Below are 23,662 nucleotides of genomic sequence, written 5' to 3' on the forward strand. Positions count from 1 at the left end.
ATCTCAAATGATATATTCAGTATACAATCTTTTTTTTTCAAAACACATTCTACGATTCAGACAATTTTTTCTACTATTCTAGTACAATACGTATATGTCCAACTGTCATTTATTAGCTAGACAACTAAATGACTCAGAAATATCAAGTGTCCGTTTTATTTTAATTTGAGATATTCAAGCTGTGAAATCAGCTCAAATGTTATAATCATTATATAATCTTTTTTACCAAAACACATTCAGCAAATTAAGATAATTTTTTCTTCTATTCTAGTACATTATGCCTATATCCAACTGTCACTTGTTACATTGTAGCTAGACAACTATAAAATGACTCAGAAATATCAAGTGTTAGGGTTTTTTGGGTTTTTTTGAGGTAGGAGATCATCTCAAATGACATAACCATTATACATATATATGTATAATCTTATTTCCCAAGACAGATTCTATAAATTAAAGACATACTTTTCCCCTATTACTTCTAGTACAGTTAACTTGTTGGACAACTGCTGATTCAAAATTACCAAGTGTGTATTTATTCTCATTTCAAGGTATGACATCATCTCAAATGCATCACAGAACTATTATATAACCTTTTATTATTTCCCAACAATTGATTTTACGAATTAACGATTGTTCTCTTTTTTAGTACAATACAAAAGTCAGGTATGATCTCTAGAGTCTATTTTAGTCAACTAAAATTTCTGACACCATCTGATGCCTTAATTCCAGAAATTGATATTCAAGCCCATATGTGCTTGTTAATGTCAAACCTTCCATGGTACTGGTTACATTATTTCAATTACTGAGGACTCAAAGAAATGTTAACCCCTTGTAAGCCATCTTGATTCAATTGAAAACGATCTTAAACAAACTCTGCAAGAATTCGCTACGTAAATCTTTTATGAACTTCAATAGCTACGGTAGAACTAGCAATGGAAAGATATTCAAATTCCAAACTTCTTCACATTACATCTTATTACAAAATTATGGAGAAAGTGAATTGTTGAATAGAAGGATAGACTAAAGAAATATACGGAAATCTGTCATAGTTATCAATAAATCATTGCCTGTATTTATTCCGTACTCTCTACATATCAAATTCTAATCAGTCTCCAGGCTAGCATATAAAACATTCAGTAGACAAACTCAGTGATGGCATTTTACCTGTGATGCATGGGCAATGTACACCTGGGGATAATGTAAGCAAACAGTGACACAGTGTACTGTTTAACAAGTGTCTCAGGGAAGATTTCAGACTACATGTACCTCTAGCAGAGTACATTTTGTATTTATCTCTGATTTCTCATTGGCTTATATCAATTACAGAAGAACAAACACAGCACGACTAACACGCTAACATAATTCTAATATAGATACACAACTAAACCTGATCACACTTTAACACGATACATTGTTGTCGTCATCCTGTTACTGTACATGGTACAAGATATACAAAACAGAAATTGTAAAGCCGATACATTGAACTCAAATTGTTAATCCTTATTCTACATGTTTTGCAGCAAATCATACTAGTCAAGTCCATCTGAAAACAGTGTACCACAAACTACATATATGAAAACCGTACCACACACTACATACCGGTACACATCATTTCCAAGTACAACAGGGTGAAGAATGCATGAAAGATTTCTAAATTTTTCATGCTGGCACAATCCCTCTGAGAACTGTGTACCATTCACTACATGATTATTTCAATATACAATTGGGTGAAGAACACATATCAACAACTTTTTTATTATTTTTGTGCATTTTTTTAGGGGGGGGGGGTGTCATGTAAGTCATAATTGGGCAGAACAGATGCATCCATCCATCCTTTCTGGTTGTAGTCCATGCAGACACTTGTCATGGTCACCATCACAGGTAGTGTGTAAGACACGAGGACAGTGTCATGGCTGATTAGGGCTGAGTGACAAATTCTTACAATCTACTGGTACATCACCTACTGTTTAGCCAGCAAAAGTGATTACCATGACAAGTCTCTGGCCTTTCTGGTTGCCATAGTAATGGTCTCAACGGTTACTTTCCTTCACTCCATAATACAGACAAAAATTGTACAAACCTGTATACATGCAGTAGTCTTGTAGTTGTACATAAATCATTCAACTCAGCTGCTACTGTGTTCTATATTTCAAAGCCACAGATTATCACCATTAATGTAACGAGTAGTTCAAAACAAACACTCCACTCCTTAGTGATAAATCTGTCAAAGACAACTTGTACAGACACTCCTATCCTTTGAAAAGCCACACAATGAATAGATTTATTTGGTTCAAATTCACATTTTGACCTGGAAATTCATTGTCTGTACTATTCCATTCACAATATTCTTGTAACAACCGAGACATTCTTCACTTCTGTCAGATTTGTCAATTTGTCTCTGCGTTAGTCTAATATGCTGTAATTCCATTCTACTTGCTCATAAATCTGTCCTCGACCCTTTATACTCGTCTCATAATTTCTCCACATCGCTGAAACTACCACCTGGACCATTTTTTCCCTCTTTCCCTATCATAATGTTGCATCTCCGCCACCTCTTTCCCTTTCCGCATCCCTAAAATACCATACACGTCAATATGCATCTCCCCTTCCTTTCTTCACTACCTTTTAGTTTTATTGTTTACATTTGCTTCACAAAACTTTCAAAGACAGCCTTTCTCTTAATCCCCACCTTCCACCTTCCTTCTTCCATCTCCCAATTCACCACTCTCCTTGTACATCTATCCAATCTTCCATTCATCATCCACTAATGGAATCTACACCTCCCCTCATCAGTCTATCAAATTTTGCCTCCCTTCATACATCCATCTATTGAGTCTTGTCCATACCCACCCCCACCTCAACCATTCCTCGAATCATTCCTCCTTCATCCATCAATCCAATCACTCCTCCCCATTCCATGTACTCCTGATACAGTGTACATTGTACAGTAATAAGTTAAGAATGTGGTATCATCCACACATCATGACATCATACATGACCTTGAGTACATGTGTATTGGCTCTTTGCCATTACTTCATTTAACAAACTCTTCTTCTGGAGAGACATCTGATAGTCTAATTAGTGATAATTACACACTTTGACTTGAGCAAACAGTATTTAATAGTACAACTACATGATCCAAACTGACAGACATTGTGACATGTTCATGATTTGTACACGATGATTAACTTTCTAAATTGACCAACACCCATATCTACACTCTCCAGCACGACAATTTGAAGCTTCTATCTTATTATCAATGTTACTATCAAACCTGTCAAGGTGAAATTTGACCATAGTTTGGCCAAATTTTTCATCCTGCCAAATACTGATAACTAGTTTAAACATCCGTTGCCAGGGTAAGGTAAATTGTCTTGTCCTTCTAACAATCTAGGATCTCCAAATAGTGCTGTCATTTCTTTCAATCACAGTGCTGTCACTTATCTCAATGTCAAATTATATAGATCTCAAGTAATCTCTCACTAACATCTATTACCTATCGTGTATGATATTCATATATAAAGTACAGAAACATTAATTAGAAAAATCTGCAAAACATGGTTTTGGAATTAGAAAATTATCTCGATCTATTTGATAATCCAATATCTGATTTGTCTGAGTCAGATAAATTGAAATGTATGTCACAATCGACTGAAATTTTGAATGCCACAAATTCATCTTATCTAAAATTGTTTACACAAATATAAAACCTATGGCTCAGTCCCTACCATGTAGAAGGATTACATGTATTGTAAAACCAAAGTGGAGACTGATCATGTATTCCAGACACACGACTGTCACACCCAAAAGGATCCGAGTTTTCCCCACACATCATTAACAGTGGAAATAGAAAATTGGATTTGGAGTTATCAGCCGAGACGTGTTAAAGTGTCTGGTTTACATGGCAACGTAACACTACATGTACATGCTAAAGGAGACAGAAAACTAAAGGTGTTCATTCTCTGTCAGATCCATCGATGAACACTTATTTCAAATTTACATGACGGATACGTAGAAAGATTTCAGCGAGTGCATGGACACGTACTTCAAGTCATCATTACATACACAAACCATTGATAAGCTACTCCTATACATGTCACCTGAGTACAAATCCTTCACTATCTAGACCAAGCTTAGAATATTTTAAGACCAAAACAGCTACAGTCCATTATTCTAGTATAATACTGATGGAACCTCATTACTCTGCAACTATTACAGCTTCGAAACATGAACAAAAAGTTGACAGATTATATTCCTCTCTTTTAGATTACAAGTGTTGCGGTAGTACGCATGGACAAGCAGACATGAGGCGGATGCTCAGCAAAACGAAATACAAGTAAAGCCAATGTTCGACATGATGATAGTGATTTACCTCCGATTACTTTCCAGAATAGATTACAAGGATCTCTTTTGATAACATACGAAGGGAATTATATATTCTATTATTTTCAACCCTATTCACATTTCCACTTATTGCCAACTTCTTTTATTAGAAGACTAGTAGATCCCTCCAATTAGTACAGAACACACAGGTCAGTCATGGTAGAAAAATGACGATGAACAAATAACAGACTATTCACTATCACTATGATTTCCTGTCCTGGGAAGTTGGATTAACATCCATTTTGTAATTGGGAAATTGGATTAACATCCAATTTGTTATTTGCTTGTATTTGTGAAAATTTCGTTGCATTTTATTCTTTACAAAATTAGAACATCCGGTTTCATCAAATACTTTCTGTTGATAATATCTATCCCTTTGTTTTCCATTTTGAGTAGCCATTTCTACTATTAATCAATACTTCATTCTTTTCAACACAGAAAACATCTTCACATTCAATGTACGTGTCTGGCAAAATTGAAGTAAATATCAGAATTCAAATTAAATTCTGATCCTAAATTTTTCACATCACGAACATAAAACCCTGTTATTCTCATCACTACCCTCACTTCTGTGAAATATTTATAATCACAAAACGCTGCCTCTTCAAAATTTCAATATACAGCCATATTACGCCATGTAGGCAGACAGCTAGAATGTACGATCAGTTTATTTAGGTCATATGAGCCATCCATCATTTGAATTGAGCTGTCAACTTATGCTCATCTATAAACCACTTTACTTGCAGTTTAAAGCTCTTTCAAACTGATTTAAACATTTCACTCAAATTGTATTTTCTATCAAATCTATTATACTATATCTACACATTAAAAGTTTATCTTTATATACAAAAAAAATTTCAATCACCTGCCCTTGCCCAGTATGCGATTAGTCTCCAGTCAGCATAACCGAATTACAACTGGAAAGCTGATGCCATGAAAATTGTTATAGAATAAAGAATAATGTCTACAGGCCAGATATGCTTGTATATTGTAATATTTAACATTTATGAAGCCCAAACGATAGCATTTGTAGATTACAATGTCCAACATGGTGACTAAACACAACTGGACAGGGTGCCACTTGACACTTATAAACTGAAACATAGGAGGTACTGATTACTAACACCACAACTAACTGTGCTAAATTCTTGATGTATTTGTAACCACATACAAACAGGGACAAAACACAGCAGTACATAAACCCTTACAAGTTTTGCAATTATTGCGAAAGCAGATGCCTTGATTTCATTTCCAACATTCCACATTTAATGTACAAGACTGCTCAATTTATTAATTTCAGTTTTAAGATGCTGACAAAATTTGGGCACAACGAAAACCTCGCCACAATATTTCAGGTTCATTTTTTCACTGACTCAGGTGGCACACGTATACCTGTATATGTACGTATAAAATATCTCTAAGATAAGGTGCACCATGTCATCAAATTTCATAAAATTGTCAGTGTAATAAAAAAGCAATAAATAAAACTTAAATGAATTAGAATTTCACGATTTATCACACACAGGGTGTAGGTTTGTTAACTCATTGGAATTTTTTCAGTAATAAGTGGTACAGTACAGCAGACAGAAGTTCAGGTACACGATACAAATATTGAATTCAAGAACGCCCATGTAGATGCCCTTACCAAAATAATCAATACCTCAAATCACTAGTACTGCTTTTTAATTGCGTGCTTTATCTCATCAACATGATTACCTCGATGCAGCTGAAAGGATAAGTGCTATTCACAAGAAAACTACTTTCCCTCCTTCCAAACAATCGTTTAACTCCCTGATTATCATCAATGCTCTACTGGATAATATACACACGGAATATCGGTGAAGTTATTTAAGTCAGTTTGGAATATTTCTCAGGGGATATATCATATTAATGTATTCTGTGGAGGCGGAATTCTAATCGCATTAAAATCAGCTTCATTGAAATGTTATCACAAGAATCCATTTGGTGTCCGAGATTCTAAAGTAGCTTCGCTATCTTTGGTTTCCGTGTCTTCCTTCCGAAAAAGGAACGAGAGATTGTCAGAGAAAGATATTTTTATCTCGACACACGAAAATGCCGACTTATTAAATGTATACTGCTTTTATGCGTTCTAGTAATTTCAGTGTAGGCTTTTCATTGTAACACAAGTACAAAGCTCTGAAGGCTAGAATCACTGACGTACATTCTTTGTGATAAGTTCTGACAAATGAATATCCCTCCATTAGTACTGACACTGAAAAGCAGCTTTAACCTTCATGTCCCTCCAGAAAGCAATTTAAAAATCTACACGTAAGCTTTTAGAGTTGAACCTTTAAGGTAAGAAATCTATATAGACGGTCGAGATGAAGAAGCGTTATCGGAATACATAACAAGCATGTAATATGACAAGCTGAGAGAATAATACAGTGGGGCTAAAGAAAACCTTTTACAGACTACTTTTAGGTAATGAAAATCTTTTATATCGGGGAAATGAAGGTAAGATGGACTGAAATATAAACAGATGGAACTGCTGAATATTCCCACCCATGCCTGCGAGTAAATGAATGAGTCATTCTTTCAATCCTGCTCAGGTGACATACAAAGAACATCTGCTATTGAATTAGAATCTAAGGAAGTGAAAGAACGACAATCTGCCAATATTAATCTTGAGATATCTATCTTAACTTTAAATTGTCTAGACATTCTTGACACTCACATGACGACACCCAAATAAAGAATTCCCAGTAAAATTAAGAATTTTATTTTCAATCTCAGTACCTATTTTTCACAACCGTAGCTTCTAATTTAGTCATTCCATGTGAATTATATAACCTAACAAAATTTATAACTCCCATCATCATTATTTAATAGTCTAATTTTCAATCTCATTTTGTTTGGGTTTGATAAAATATTTAATGAATATATAATGAGTACTGGAAGTGTGTATTTACATATGACAACCGAGTCATCATTTATCACTCTCATTTATCTTTCTTGGCTTGATTTACTTCTTTTTATTTCCATTTTTACTTTATTGATTTCAAGTTTAATAATATTTACAGAGTGGATTAAGTAAATGCCTACTGGAAGCATTTACTTTCACAATTAATTAGCTTTTTTGATAATATTTATATTACCGATCAATACAGACTGACATGAATTACTGTCACATTGTTCAAATATAGAATCATCTATTAATACTTCACAGGAATTGGATACTTTCAGTGATACACTTTCTATCAGAAATTAATATACATTTATGAACCAGACAGGAATTCACACATTGCATATTTTTACCACATCAAAATATCCAGATAATAGTATAGTTCTTGAGGGTATATTGCCATGAGCTCATCTTGTATTAATTTTCTTGATGGAAAATGAGATTTATGGCACTCTACATGCCCTTTGACCTTTGACTATATACAGCAGACTTCTGAACTAGAACTGGGTGGCCCCATCGTTTGCAGGCATGAATTTACACTGTTACCATGAACAACACACAAAGTTCCTGATATCGATTCATCAACATTGATCATTTTGTTGGTTATTTTTGTTTGTATGCACATTTTAATTTCCATTTGTTCATTTTTGCTCCTGGCATTTGACTTTTATGATTTCATGTCTATGTAACATATCTTGTGGTACTAAGGGTTTGCAACAATCAAATCACACGTTATAAGGCTGCGTGCTCATATCTGATGGACTAGACAAATTGATGAAGACATATGAATTCACTCAAGTGGTCCAACAGATTGATTTTTCTAAATTGCATTCCCCTTTACTCTTCATCTCAAGAAAGTTTCATCACCAAACCGACAACACTGCAACTCCTCGTATTTCTCTTCAGATTGATAGTTTCGCCTGACTTGACCTCAGTTTAATATTGGTCATAAAATATTTATGACTTCAACCGTACACTGCATAACTTAGTGTACAGCAATTTCAATCAAAATTTATTTCATGACGTATCATCCTTATGCAATGGTGTCCCTCTGTTCATTCATGTCGTCACTTCGTCTCTGAGCAAGATCACCTGTTTTCAAGACACCAAGCCATGTATTTCATGTAAGGCTTATACAACAACGAGCCTGCCATCTGTACAGAAATCAACAACATGTTCAATTATTGATGTAAATCTACTGACAGCGGAATGTTTCATAGTGCACCTCCAGCTGTCAGACAGCTTGATCTTTCGAATATTTGTCAGCAAATGTCATCATCATCATCATCTTCATAATCAATCAAAGTAGCTTTCACAGCTATTCTTATCTTACCCATTTGTAGTAAAGATATCATTTTTTATCTTCATTCACATCGGTGATGAGTTTTCAAACAAGACTCAGTCAACATCTTATCTCTGGAGAACACACTTCAGCTGTTTAATATATTGCTATAATTCTGTTATCAAAATAAAAGCAAGTTTGTGTACTAAAACCACAACGAAATCAACAAATTAAACAAATATGGCAGCCAAATAAAACAAACATGGCTGCTGCTTTGGGTCATGACCCCAACCACTATCTCAGACAATAAGCTTGCAGGAGGTGATAATCAAAATGCTATGCTGTCTCATTATGCTTCTTTTCTGACACCCTGACAGCTATCATGTCTACAGGAACAATGATAATGCACTATAAATTAGGGCCATCTCCTTTTTATACAAATACAGCTTCATCATTGAGGGTTGTCTGGAAACGATAACATATCCACATACATGTCTGTAGGGGAGTGTCTATCACACAAACACAGATAATGCTTAAATTAGGCTAACACTGGTCACCATGAGAAAATCTATATTTATTTTTAACAAAAGGTCCAAGGTATTAATCATTATGAGAACAGGAAAATTAAATTAGTTCTCACCATTTTATGAATACAATCATGTATAGACACATACCTGTGTACTTTATTCACATACTTAATAATCTATACATGTACAATACCTATTCTTTGTACAATCCATTTACAGTAGTTAACCCTTAGTAATGGGAATAAAAGAGAGAAAATGATTATTCTATTACAACATATTAGACCAAATAAATCTCATTTTTACATGCTATATGTATAGCCAGTCAGAAGCACTCCATGCTTAAATTTGTCTTGTATATGGTTAGCCCCTAGAGTCAGGTCGAGTTTCCCCACAGGAAGATGATAGTCAAAATTCCTATGTGACTTGACTATTAAGGCAAATTTTTTTTTTTAAACGTGTTTCCGATAACATGACGTCAGAAAATAGGGTAGGTTACGGTCAGAATTTTATTTTATTTTACTTTAAATTTGTAAAAATTACTTTGACCCCCAAGATACTTGTTGTTCACAATCCTTCCATGAGAATTTGATGAGGTGTAAAAGAAGTAAATGAAGACAATTATAAGTTTAGTAGACAAACACCTTAGTGCAGACTGTACTGTTGTAGTCTAAAAAGACCTTGTTTCTCTCTGGAATACGATTTTTTGAAGAAGAAAAATGACCATAATGAGACAAAAGCATGAAGATGTACACAGAAACAGAAGTAAATTGTTACCATTTCACCTTTTTGCATGCAAAAAAAATGTTTAAAGTCAGGGGGGCTTAAACTAGGGTTAACCAGGTTATTGGAAACACACTATTTTTTTTATTTGGCATAATGTAATTTTCACTGGTCATGTAGAATTGTTAGAATCAATACATAGGGCAAGGCTATCTGGATACATCATTAGCCGATACATTAGTCATACCTTGAGATAGCATCACACAAATAATCAGATGCTAGTCTTCAGTAATTGCCAGTCGCTGACACTTTCATAATCAATGCAATCTGCTGATGTCAAAAAAATCCTATCCCTGACAGATTTTTTCACTCATCTGGAAATTTTATCAGTCGCTAGGTTATTATCAGGAATTTTCATCAGTGACTGGTTATTATATTTTATCAATACATGTATACTACACATCTACAACTCACACCCAAATTATAATACTTCCATACACATGTATAGGCTTTCTCATTTTATTCCTCTGCCTTTACAATTGCATGTTTCTTTATCATCGCCGTTCATCTGAATATAGCTGAAAGCATTGTCTGACATTTTTATGGTCTCCACTTTCTTCAGTGAGCAGATTTCCATCTCTTATCACTGTTCATATCTAGTGAAAAAACAACTGAAGCACTCAAACCCTGACACGACTTTCCCTGATTAGCTGTTTTGATCTCCATTAAATCACCATCAATTTCTGAAAGAGACTGCTGTAGCACTTCATGTCTTGATAGCCTGTCTTGAGTTCCCTTCATCTCATCACCCAGGCAAGATTTGATCTACATGCTGAACCACCAGGGTCTATACATACATATATACATACACAAGTGGTATAACTGCATGTCACCATTGTCTGATTGGCCCACCGGTGAATATGCACACAATAGTTTTACCCTGCATTACACTCCAACTTATCACCATGCTTGATTGCCTTATTGTTCTCACAGCAGATAGCTTTAGCCATAGGGTGTACTGGGAATTTTTTGAACAAGATACTCTCTTGGTCTAGTGGTTTTGCTGAGTAGGCTGGGAAAATCTAAGTCTTTGTAGTTTCTGTGCTTGGATAGACTTCCCCTGGGATATGAGGGATATGCTATATATAAAGGAAGCCCCCTATAGTGTTAATAGCCCACTGTTGTCTGATAACCATGCTTGGTAGCCCTGTATGATTACTGGTTATTATGGTTTTCTGGATCAACATCAGACAAGTCCTTGGAGAACAGACATGTCATTTTGTCTTGTATGGCCTGGGGTGTATTGTACCTATTCTCTGGTACCATGGGGGGTCTCTGACAATAACTCCTCATCCAATAAATTGCTGCATAAACTCAATGTGATACCCAGTGTGCCAAGAACTACATGACGAAAGTACAATCAAACTTGGTAAATCTCCTTTAAATACTCCTTTACATGGTCCCTCTACTGATTTCTTGGAGAGCTTATACATATAAGATTCTAAAAAGTTTGGATGTTCAGGCAACTTCAAGGTCTCAGAACAGAGTACACCTAGCTAAAAAATCAACACCATGCCTTATATACATAGCTTTAGCTATTTGCAGAGTGTAATAATATGTATTACCGTATATACACACAAGCCAAGTTAAACAGGTTCAAACTGAAAATACATGATTTTTACACTGTCATCTACACCACAACAATGCATGTCTACCTCTTTGATCTACGGTACATTACTCAAAATATTCAGAATCACCATTATAATTCTCAACTTTATCTAAAAGTCAGCTTGCACACATACTTTTCTTCATAAGGCCAAAAAAGTATGAGTACATTATAAATTTTGTCACTATTCATCTTCAAATTAACTGTTACTTGAACATTTTTTCAAATAAAATATTAAAAGACAATATTGATGAATATCCAGGCTCCACTTTAAAGATAAGATAATATCAATACGAGAACCTTGGACTGAAACCTTGGCCTTTAAATAAATATCTTTGCTGGTAAGCTTTGAAGTTGGTCTCATAACTGACATAGTCCTGTCACATCAGAGTTATCAAATAACATCAAGAATTATTATACCAAAGGCTGGCGTATCAAAATCATCGTGTTTACACAGCTAGGCCGAGGCTAAAACTTACTACAGCAATGTTGAAGGTTGAAAGCTGTCTACAACGGGTTACTACAACTAGCTGGTGTCTGTGGGGACAGATCACATAACAGGTGATACTACAAGTACATAACAGAGACATGGTCAGTTCATGAGTGAAGCATTGACGGCCATTTAATCATTCATGATACATGTATGTTGTTCTTCATGACTCAGCCTTGCATTATCATCGGCTATTACTTGCCTCAGGCATCTCAGTTTTCATACTCTACTATGTCCAATCATTTGGCTCAATATCCGAAACATAATTGATCTTTCTTTTACTGAACAAATGATTGACAGGGATAAGGTCAAAGGTCAATGGAGGAGTACACACACAGAGAGCAGTTGAATGCATGCAAAGCCTATTTAAGTATAATAAAACAATTATAGATCAACATACACAGTATGGAAAATAGCCTCAGTGTGTGTCATCATTGAAGCCTGAATGACTCCTTGGCTCATTACCAAATACAATTTCAATACTAAATGAGTACCTCTATACACAGCCATAATTAGTCGGTCAACCTATCCAACTGTAAATCAGACTGTGTTATACAGGCCTTGTTTCATCAAATATAGATGCACCCGAGGCTTCAAATCTACAGAGAATTACATAGAGCTTTCATCATGCAGAGAACGCATCACTGGGTATGACACTGGCCGAACACATATGGAGGGTCAAGGGTCGGTCGGTCGGTCGGTACTGAGGATAGTACATGTATAGTCCAAGTGCAGTGTGACATACTGACACATCTGTAGTCGACCTGTCATAACAACCAGCTGATCCTTGTCATGGCAACTGATACCCTCTCAGAGGGAATTAGACAATCCCTGTCTCTACTCATCAATAACAACAGGGTCTCAGCATAGCCCAGCTAAACTCAACATCTAGACCCCTTTTTTTTCTTTTTTTTTGCAAAGACATAGCTTTTAATGATTTCAACCTTCCAAGCCTTGTTGACAAGCTGGTAAACAGTTTATGTTTATGTAAGCATCCTTGAATAGAACACAGCAATTATCATGAAACATTCAAATGTAAATCTGTCATAATCTGTATCTAATTATAACTGTGCTGTACGTAACGGGGACCCAGACTAAACTCAAAGTATGGATATGTGTGTTTATCATGATACCGAATAATTGAACCATTCATCATCACCACCGAACTATAAACCCAAACCATAATTGATGCCACTGCTAGGGAAATAGATACAGACACACAGTGGGTTTCATTCAAAAAGATATTCTCAGTTCATCAAAAGAACGCATCAAACCTACCTTAATTTCTGCATGTACATGTACACTACCGATGCCGAACAACAACCAGGTCAAAATAACAACAGTGCACACATGCAAACAGCTGCCCTGGCGGACTGTCAACTTACAACCTGCGGGCCACAACCTGATAGGTTTTACCAAACCTGAAATGGGCACTTCAAAGGTCAGTTCCAATCTTGAGTCCAAATTAAACACCCGTTCTAATTTTCTGCTATGATCCTTCACAGTGTACAGCCCTATTTGATTGATAAAGTGCAGCTAATTTTTGCATCTATCTCATGTTACAACTATTATTTAAATATGTAATTATGTACTCATTAATTATTCATGAGATGAACATCAAGCTGTTCATCTCGGTCACATGGTAGTCTATGTAAATTCTTGCTGTTGGCCTCAGTGTAATATTGCTAGGCAACTGAGACTTCTGGGCAAGCATTTAAGGCAAAGAAACCAGTTTACCGGAATCTCCAGCATAGATTCCAAAATACAAATTCAAAAATAATAACATCTGTTATTTTATCTTTACATGTTTCCAGAATTATTGTTAAATCACAAAAACATGAAAAGTATACTTGCATTAGAAAAATTCTGTTCCTATGACAACGTATTTGTGCACAGGTAGGAAGAGAACTACATTATTGATCTTACAAAATGTATTTCATATATTGACTAAAATTTCAGGGTACAGTTTAGACTGTTATGTTGTTCAGCCATAACCAGTCTTCTCTTTGGGTGTTGGCTGTTGGGCATGACACTATACTATATTGACAAGCTGAGAATTTAGAAGTTGATTGTCCGCCAGTTTCTGAAGTAAAATATCACATCTTCATTTCATTTCATTTTGGTACACGTGCATACACTTTTCCCCTTTCCTTAGTTATTTGCGATTCAACGTACTGATGCCTCGCTTCTTCCTCCCTTTTGTATTGTTATCCGTTGTGTAATGTTCTTTTTCTGTTGTGTAAACTTTGTAAATGCATATAATAAAAAAAAAAAAAAAAAAAAAAAAACTATATATACATGTCACATCTTACAGATTAGTCCCAGCACTGTTTTCCCAATGAACCCTGTTGCAAGATATTCAAACAGTCAGACATCCACAAACTGGTCTAAAGGTGCGCTTTCCAACTCCTAGTAACGATTATTTTATATATATACTAACATGAATGCAGAAAAGAGAAAAATACTAGTGTATCAATATCATATACTATGCCTGAACAAGAAAATTTAAAACCTTGCACTGCATCATGCATGTCCATATGGTATTCAAATCAACCACCACCAAGCCAAGCTAACCCAGCTTGCCCTTCCTACACCCCAGCTTTGAATTTCAAGCTCTTTGGGACTAGAATAATTCCTGAAAATCCTTCACACTTCAAACCCACAAGAAAACAGGTGCTTTTCCACTTTTTTGGACTGTCATTCGGGGAAAGACATGATGTACTCCAACTGACAGCTTACTACAAGAACACTAATAGCCTTGTTGTGCCAAAAGCCCCAGGAGAAACTGTGGGGGAAGACTTGAAAAAATATGAGGTCGTAGTGGGGTATCTGAGCACCTACACTGGAGATCAATAACAACATCATCTTATCCAGGATGTCGAATTCTCAGAGTCAGAGAGAGAAACGTTCTCTTAGGGATAAAATTCACTGCTTTTCCTATACACAGTCATGAATTTTGAGAACACTTGCCTTTTTGGAATTTGGATGGGGTCATCGTGTTCAAGTGTGGTAAACTTTGAAAACTAAACACCTACCATTTTCTTTGCAATAGTCTTTACTGCTTCTCGCCTCTTCATGGTGCAAATGTAAGATTTTTTGAAAACTTGGTTGAAGGGATCATTGTATGGTAAAATTGTGACGAAAAATGTATCAAAGTCCATGCGCTGTGATACTCTTTGACCATTTCCCTCTCCTTAGACTAAAATTTAAAACACCTTCTGACAATCAGATAAGATCATTTTGTTGCAGTGAGTGTGGTAACTTTGCAGAGTTCAACACATGACACAAGGGAAGGAAGCAAAAAATACAGCCTGAAAGATTTTGTCAATCAAACAGAGCAGGAAGACTGGGCAAAGAAACAAATCACCTGATAACAAATTGACAGAATTTTTTATAACAATCAAAAAATGAGTATCATATGGACTTTATCAAGTGTAATTTGCAAACAACAGGATATAGATGTCTGACATAAAAATCATATCAGCAGTAAAAAAATGTTAGTAGATATGTTTGTCTCTGATCTCTAGTTGAACCACAGGTTGGAAACATCAACCAGGGGATAAGAAAACTATGATGAAGGTTGTTCCTGTCGAGATACGCACTGAAAACAAACAGTCTATTTCCGACACCATCACATGCTTAATTACACAATTAGATGCATGCTGGTTTGTTGTCTTACCCAGACGCTTTTAATAATGGCCAACCACAAGAGACTAGTATCCATATATAGTTATGGTATACCTGCTTCATTTCGGTATGTTTTATAAATAATCAACTAACAGCTACTGAACTTTAGCACAAACTGGACCAGCCTGTTAAATTTCTCATCATCCCTCAGTTTCCCTGCACTAATCACCTGCCTAATTTTCTATCAAAGTCGATACATTTCCTGTTTCCTTTCATTCTCCAGATTCATCTAAAAACCAGCTACTGTACACTTCAAGTAAACACAATGCATCATCTGTCTTCATATGGCTTACTATTGTTTCTGAAGTCTCCACCAAAAATGAAAATAATAACCCGATTAAAACTTCAGTCATATATTTTTGGGTTCCATTACAATGCATCTGTACTACGTTATCAGCACATGGAAGTGCACTCTTTTTGGGACAAGACGTTGATGACCATATCAAGTTCAAAGTGAGCACAGAATACAATGCATACTATGAATATAACTTCTACCCTTGTAGTCAGATTTACCCAAATGAAACTATTTCAGCTAAAATTTTCTATCCACCTCCACTGGTTTAACAACAACATTATAAATTTTGGTCATTTGTAGATCCATTGTTTAGTAGTCTACATGTGTATGTGCTCTGGACTACTGCTAGATTTGAGCCATTCTTAAATGCAGTATAACATAACACATTTTCACTTTTTAGACATCTGTGAACACTTGAATGGATTAATACATTGAAAGTAACCTACAAGTAAAATGTGTGGACATACACCTCCACTTTCACAAATTGAAAGAGTACATTCTACTGCAGACACCTTGGGCATCTCCACTGAAAACAAAAGAGCCCTAACAAATTAATACTCTTTACCTCATTCCTAGGGTCATTTATATGTAAGTGCTTATCTTGTCTTGATGACGTTGTTTCTAATAAAGTGAGAGATATGCCTCCTGGCCAAAAACAACACAGTCACAAAATGAAAACATTATGTGTGCATATGATTACTGAAATCAATATACTAACAGTTCACATTACATTTCGTTTCTCTAACTCCTTTCATGGAGTTGTTGTTATTTATGTAAACTCAGATGTTTTCCAGCAATACCTATTCACATACAGTGTTATTTTTGTGTAGGTACACCGTTTTTTTTTAATTACGATGGGAAGCATAGGTTTTTAATTAAAATGTTTGATGTCACCGATCATTACCTGTTTCTCCATATGGCCACCAATCACAAAGAAAGATTCATTTGGACAGCAAAATTAATGTTTTTTATTTGTACATGTAGTTCCAGATTTGATGTCATAACACACTCATGTCTACTAAATTGCACCTTCATTTACACCAAATGAAACATAATGTCTAATGATTTCAAAATGGCATTTACAGATAGATACAAATTTTTTGAAAACGTCTGACTGTAACCATGGTGATGATGCCTTGATGAAACAACATGTAGTTGTCAATCTCTTCAAATAGTTTGAAACCTTACAACAACCATAGACAATTATGGTCTAAAACTAATACCCCTCACCATTTCCTGCAGGTTGTTAAGGGACCAAGCTTAGACTTAGATCTGATTTGTGGAAGGACAACGTTCGCATCAATCTTACGATTTCTTCTTTAGAAACTTTCTCTTTTGTTTGAGAGAGTAGAAAACACACCATGATATTGTCAATGAATATCAACTTGACAGACTAATTTGGCAAGATTTAAAGACCAGACTGTGAGAACCTTCTATGCTTGGGTGGTTATGGTTTTATTCCATCAAATAGCATTACTCCGCCTCTTTCAAGAGGGCACGTTTATTCTTTTCATTTTTTGTTGTAGCTTTTGTTGATGGGGAACCCTTAAAAGCCATCATAATTACGACTCCTGCCCTCCTCTGTTTGTGTAAGGTAAAAGTACTCACAAGAACAAAACCTTGATGAGTATACACCATACTGTTTGGTAATTTCTGAAGTGAATGAAGTAATCTTTCAAGAACTACTGCTGTTTATTTCATCATTGTCACCACAGTTGTTAATTTAGTCAGACTTTGTAATCCACAGTAGTACACAGTAAAACAGCTGGGTAGATAAAGTTTACCTACAAGTGTCCCAGAATCACTTAGTGATTAATAGTAGTTAGCCCTTGGTCTCTTTTGTGATCCTTGTCTGAGCAAGTCATCATTCTCAGTTTACATTTACTGGACAGTCACCCTTTGACCCCTAAATCCTACCATACAACTTTCCCGTTGTTAGCTGCAGGGACGATTTCAAAAAGAAGTCGAGAAGGGACGACACCAGCAGATTGACCTTAGTATCAAATATCAGCATATGGATTTAACATTATATGGAGGATTCTGACAAACAGCAGTCATTTCATCGTTAATATAAATCCGATATGATGATGAGAGAGGACTTGTGCTAGTAAATTAATATGAATGTGTTTTATGCTTCATTCATCTCAAGCACAAAATTGGCTGAAACGCAATAAGCTTCTTATTCCCTGATTTTAAATTAGATGTATCAGGTTAAGCCAAGTCCTGCAAAACTTAATACAAAACAGCCAATTCATGGTTCTCTATTGTAATGGTATACTCATATTATCATGTGTTATTGCAGGCTGGAGAAAGGGTTAAATCTACCAAAGTTCCCCAGGCTGATTATGGTTATTACTTCATAAGTTCCCTTTCGTGTACATTGTAGGTTCTATACTTTACCAAATTACCAGACTGTGCTAAACATATGTGGTAGACTATGTTTTTATGTATGTGAATATCAACCAGAGTTCTTACATTTCTTGCTAGGGTTCCCCCCACCAAAACTGCAATACACGATAAAAAAAAATCTATACAAGCTTTATCTGAGATTTCCCTTTTCTGTTACCAGAGAAACTGAATTTTAGGGGGAAAAAATGGAAGACATAAATTTTGCAGTTTCATTTGACTTCAAGAATTCCAAAAACAGACAAAAATGATAATTTTTTTCCGACACCAGCTAATGAATCACTGCTAGTAATAGAGTTGTAAATTGAGACAAGCCCACCACACAGTGAGATGACTGATAACAACACATCATTCTATATTTACTGGATAACACAATAGCATACACTCATTACACTTTTATATTTCTAGTATTTATCACTATAATATATATACCAGTGAGAATGAACAAATCTACACCACCCAACTTGACACAACAATAGAAAGGGATTCAGGACACCTACTGCTAAGTCACTCAGATGTAGAGATCTACAATGTGACTAGTACCTGTATGGTGCATCTGTATTGTAAAATACCAGTATGTCTGTGTCATTTTATACCAGCTATACAAAATTTACTTCACTCTGTATTTCACCGTGGGAGTCTGTACCACATTATGGTGCAAAGTATAGGAATGTACACAAATTTTACCAAATGTCCTCTATTCAGTAAATAAGTAAACGTGGAAATTTTAGCTAAACACTTATTTTCGCTTATTTCACTAGAAAACAAAAACATGAAAATAAGCAGTGACTAAAATGCCTTCATGTACATGAACACACAATGTACCAATCTGGTCATTACATTAATACAAATTATTATTCACAAACCAGCTGAGTACTATAAAAATGCAAAAAATTTGAGTGGTGAAAATATCTAGGTTTACAAATTACAGTATCTACCCCGAGTTCCCCATCTGCACAAAGTGAGTTACAACTGTGTATATATATATATATATATATATATATATATATATATATATATATATATATATATATATATATATATATATATATATATATATATATATATATATATATATATATATATATATATATATATATATATATATACCAGTGTATATCTTCAGTTGCCTAGGTGTTTTAGAGAAAATCTAGCACATTATGGTACAAGATAAGGAAATATAGACTAGTTTTCACCAGATTTCTCTCATCTGTTATCAGTATCCTATTCAAAATTACTGCATGTTTGATTTTAATCTTGATTGTTTGGGCTCAGTGAAAAGTTGATAAAATCTGCACAGTTCCCTACATGTCTAACTTGTCCAAAGCATAACAAAATGGACTGTAGATTATGTATATTTTTTCCTACTTTTTAAAAATTCCTCACTGAATGTCAAACTCATTTTTATAACAGGAATTATCTCAAATTTTTTTTATCAAAATGTTCGTCTAACAGTAATTAGCTCAACTTCTAGCTTGACCCAATCATATTCCATGTTTTTCTTTTCATTTCCTCAAATTTTTTCTTTCAATTTTAGAGGAAGTAGGCTGTTGGCATTGATATTGATAGTATCAATACTATTACAGCAGGTAATATAAAACATAAACAGCTGAAATGAAAATAAACAGAGAGAAAATTTCCAGACATATTTCTCCGGAAATCATCTCACATGGCCCAGCCATGCATGGCACCTTGATAAAACACAGCAGACTGATAAACCATATGAACTAGCAGTCACCATCACCAACATCAACAAATTAATCTGTAATTTGCACCAGCCTGTTGGTGCATGAAACCATACCGACAAAGTCCTTGAAACTGTAACAAGTGGCCTTTTCTTTTATCAACAATAACTGCTGAGAAATAAATGCATTTATAAACACAATTCAGTTTAATCCTCTACAGGATACATGACGATTGGTCTAGTCTTATCTTTCTGCTCCAGAAATTACACCTGGGAAAACAAAAATAAACAAAAAATTTGGAAAAAAACCAAACATGCATACCTGTCCTTGGTAGATGATATCTTTGCATAACAGTTCCAATTTTCAAATCAGACGTCAGACAGCCAGAGGTGGCTCCCTACACAGAAGTAACTGACCTGTAACAGGAAAACAAAGAAACCATGAAAGTAACCCACAGGGGACCATACAATCATATACTGTTACTACATGGACTTTCTGCTCAAAAATTAATGAAAAGTAATCAAACACAAAATTTGCTGGATGAGTGATGCCAATGACCTTTCGCATCCAGCTGTCGTACATACGTATCAGTAACAGCGTACATGCACAAAGTCAACGTTTTTCAACAGGTTTCTGGATTTCAGTTTAGTCAGGTTGTACTTCCATATACAACAGTCGCATCAGGAACAGGCAACTTGTATCAACTGTTTGTGTTTGCCTAATACAAGTATAAACAATGTACTAGCATGATGAGTAACCCTCGACTCATATACATTATTATTATTCATTCATCATTTTGCATATTCATGGCTGTTTTCCTGATTCATACATATTAATGTACGGATCATTTTTTAAAAATAGACCAAGACTATTATCTAATTTTACATCAGATAAGATCACTCCTGAATTACATTCATTGATACCCTCACCAAACCCTGTATCACTTAGTGAAACACTAACATTTTGTTTTATGACTACATTAAAATTTTTGATGCATTGATTTATGTGCCATGAATCTAGCCAATATTACATTTGGACAATAATAATGGGGGGGGGGGGGGGGGGGGGCATATACTGATTTTTAAAGTGGCCATATGGATAAGGATTCATTGTGGATTTTGGATTTATAAAACAATTTTATCATTGTGTCCTACTTAAAAAATCGATGTGAAACAACATAGACCACGTCTGTGTTTGTAACGTCACACAGTGCAAAAAGCTACAAACGTGTAACAAGTTGTTATACTGTACATACAATAACAAGCTTTTACACTATTTTTTAGATTTTTGCAAGGTATTGAATTACACACACACTTGGTCTATGTTGTTTCGGATTGAAACCATAATAAAATTGTTTTATAAATTAAAAATCCAAAATAAATAGCCAATCCTCATCCATATGGCCTCTTTATGACTAAAATGAATGCCGACCCACGTCAATTTATGACGTTTGTTATTATAATAGATCATGAAAATATCAAAATTAGCTGATTTATCATGCAAAACAAATCCTGTATATGAGTAATCAGTCCATTCATTACTGATACGATGCAAAAATACAGTGTCATCTCACTACAAGCAGCAGCTGATCAATGATAATGTATACCATTGTGTGCAATCATCCCTTTTACATGTCATCTTGTATGGTAATCATCTTATTAACATACGCAAGACATGTCCGTTAGTAGTGCCTTATACAATCTCAATACTAGAAATCACTACATATCTAAATGAACCAATCTATTACCGTATGCAGTCCATCATCACCTTATCTAGGTACTCATGCAGCACATTTGCTTTAGATGACAATCTCATAAAGTATGCACATGTAACTTAGAAGAAACTCATAGATATGGTAATTATCTCATTAAATATGCAATGTATTGATAAATGTCAATAACCTCATAAAGTATGCACTAGAAGTGAAAAGATATGGTAATTAGCCACTTCATTATGTAGTCCACATTACCAGATATGATGCATGTATTATTTACTGTGCAACATAAACTATACCCTTATCCAATGACTTCAGAAAACCCTCCAAGCAATCACTAGCAATTCCAATCTTAGTGGTGGGCTGATTGCTACATGCCCTTCAACCAGGGACGTATGTAATTTAAGTTCTACAATGTCACAAGGTCTTCCAATGACATCTTCATGTGTTCCATTTTCTCCTTCATCTTACCCAAAAGCTGAATGGTAGGGGAGGTATGCATTACTTTGACAATGTCATACAGGGTGCAGCATAGGCATGTTTGTGAGTTTTATTTTACCCCAAAGTTGAATGATAAAGGAGGGCATTCTTTTAACTCATGACTAAATGTCAAGAATGAAACACAAATATTTTCAGAGTGGCACGAGTATTTGATGTCTATATTTCTATGCTGTCAACTTTTGAAAGATTGTATCCAAGTTTGCCTTTAAAATCCTGTTCTTTCCCAACTTGTAGTTTACTAAAGTACAAAATACTGGTAGTAGAAAGGGGATTTTAATGCTGCTATGTGTATGGGATGAGGCAAGAGGAGTGATGCACCAAGCATACATAGCATTACCTTCAGAATTGATATGTAGAGACCTGGCATTTACATTACACACAATTGTAATGTTATCTCTATTGACTACCTGTACTTTTAATATCTGGAAAACGGGAGGATACCGAAATAGGAATGGATCAATATTCCTATATTGTCCTGAATCCATGTCTCACCTCACTGTAGTAAGCGAATCCTTGTAAATCTCTAACAGATAAATCAACACAACCTGAAATAACCCCTGATAATACAGTTCGTTATCACACACATACATTACATGTACTATTCTGTACCACCCTTAGTCTTGTTTAATAGCCAAGAGATTTGGCTATCTCATAGTATTTGGCTTGACAATGTAAATTTGCCAGAACACAAGCCATGTATGTATGTAGAGTCAGATAGCCAAGTCTCTAGTCTAGGTTTCACAAATATAACCACAATACTAGGCCACTTTAAGTTGACAAATTCATCACTCCATGTATATCCACTATTATGTAAGCCAAATGAATGCACCACTCATATAATTTGAACTCAAGACTCCAGCACTGTTACTCTACACCTACAAAGTTTAAACCCTATACCGTGTAGTCTCTGCTATGATTTCATAGCCCAGAGATTAACAGTTATCTGGCTTGACAAACTGGCTTTGTGTTCTGGTGAAAGATTCAGATAGCCAAATCTCTGGGCTATGGATTTCATGAAGTTCCCTTTTAATATCTTCAAGTAGATAGGGCACTTCAGTCAAATTTCTCTCACAGTATTGGTTCCGACTATTAAAGCAAACAACAATGATGCTAAACTTTAGAACTGCAATATAAATACTGAGCCATTTTCAGCTTGTCTGAAGTGACTTAAGATTTGACAAGTGCTCATCTCCAGATACCACCATATACGTGTATACATTCTTACATGATGTCCATGCCTTGAAGTTCACTTCGGTATATGAACCTATGCATTCAATTCATTTTAAAAAGAGCACCATACAAGTAAAAAATATTGGCAAACTACAAGTAATCACCTCATAGTATCTATCTTATACTCCTGTTAAAGGGGCACGTTTTAATGCC

General features: G+C 35.1%; 1 protein-coding gene across 2 annotated transcripts in view; it reads right to left on the bottom strand.

The window, feature by feature from the left end:
- Positions 1-23,662, bottom strand: part of LOC144443207 (semaphorin-1A-like) — a 94,782-nt gene that overhangs the window by 48,582 nt on the left and 22,538 nt on the right. For both annotated transcript variants that reach the window (XM_078132603.1, XM_078132604.1), the window contains exon 3: positions 20,386-20,480. The gene's annotated coding sequence lies outside the window, so the exon portion shown is untranslated. The remainder of the gene's footprint in view (positions 1-20,385; positions 20,481-23,662) is intronic.

The sequence above is a fragment of the Glandiceps talaboti genome, chromosome 12, assembly GCF_964340395.1.
Source record: "Glandiceps talaboti chromosome 12, keGlaTala1.1, whole genome shotgun sequence".
Classification (NCBI taxonomy): domain Eukaryota; kingdom Metazoa; phylum Hemichordata; class Enteropneusta; family Spengelidae; genus Glandiceps; species Glandiceps talaboti.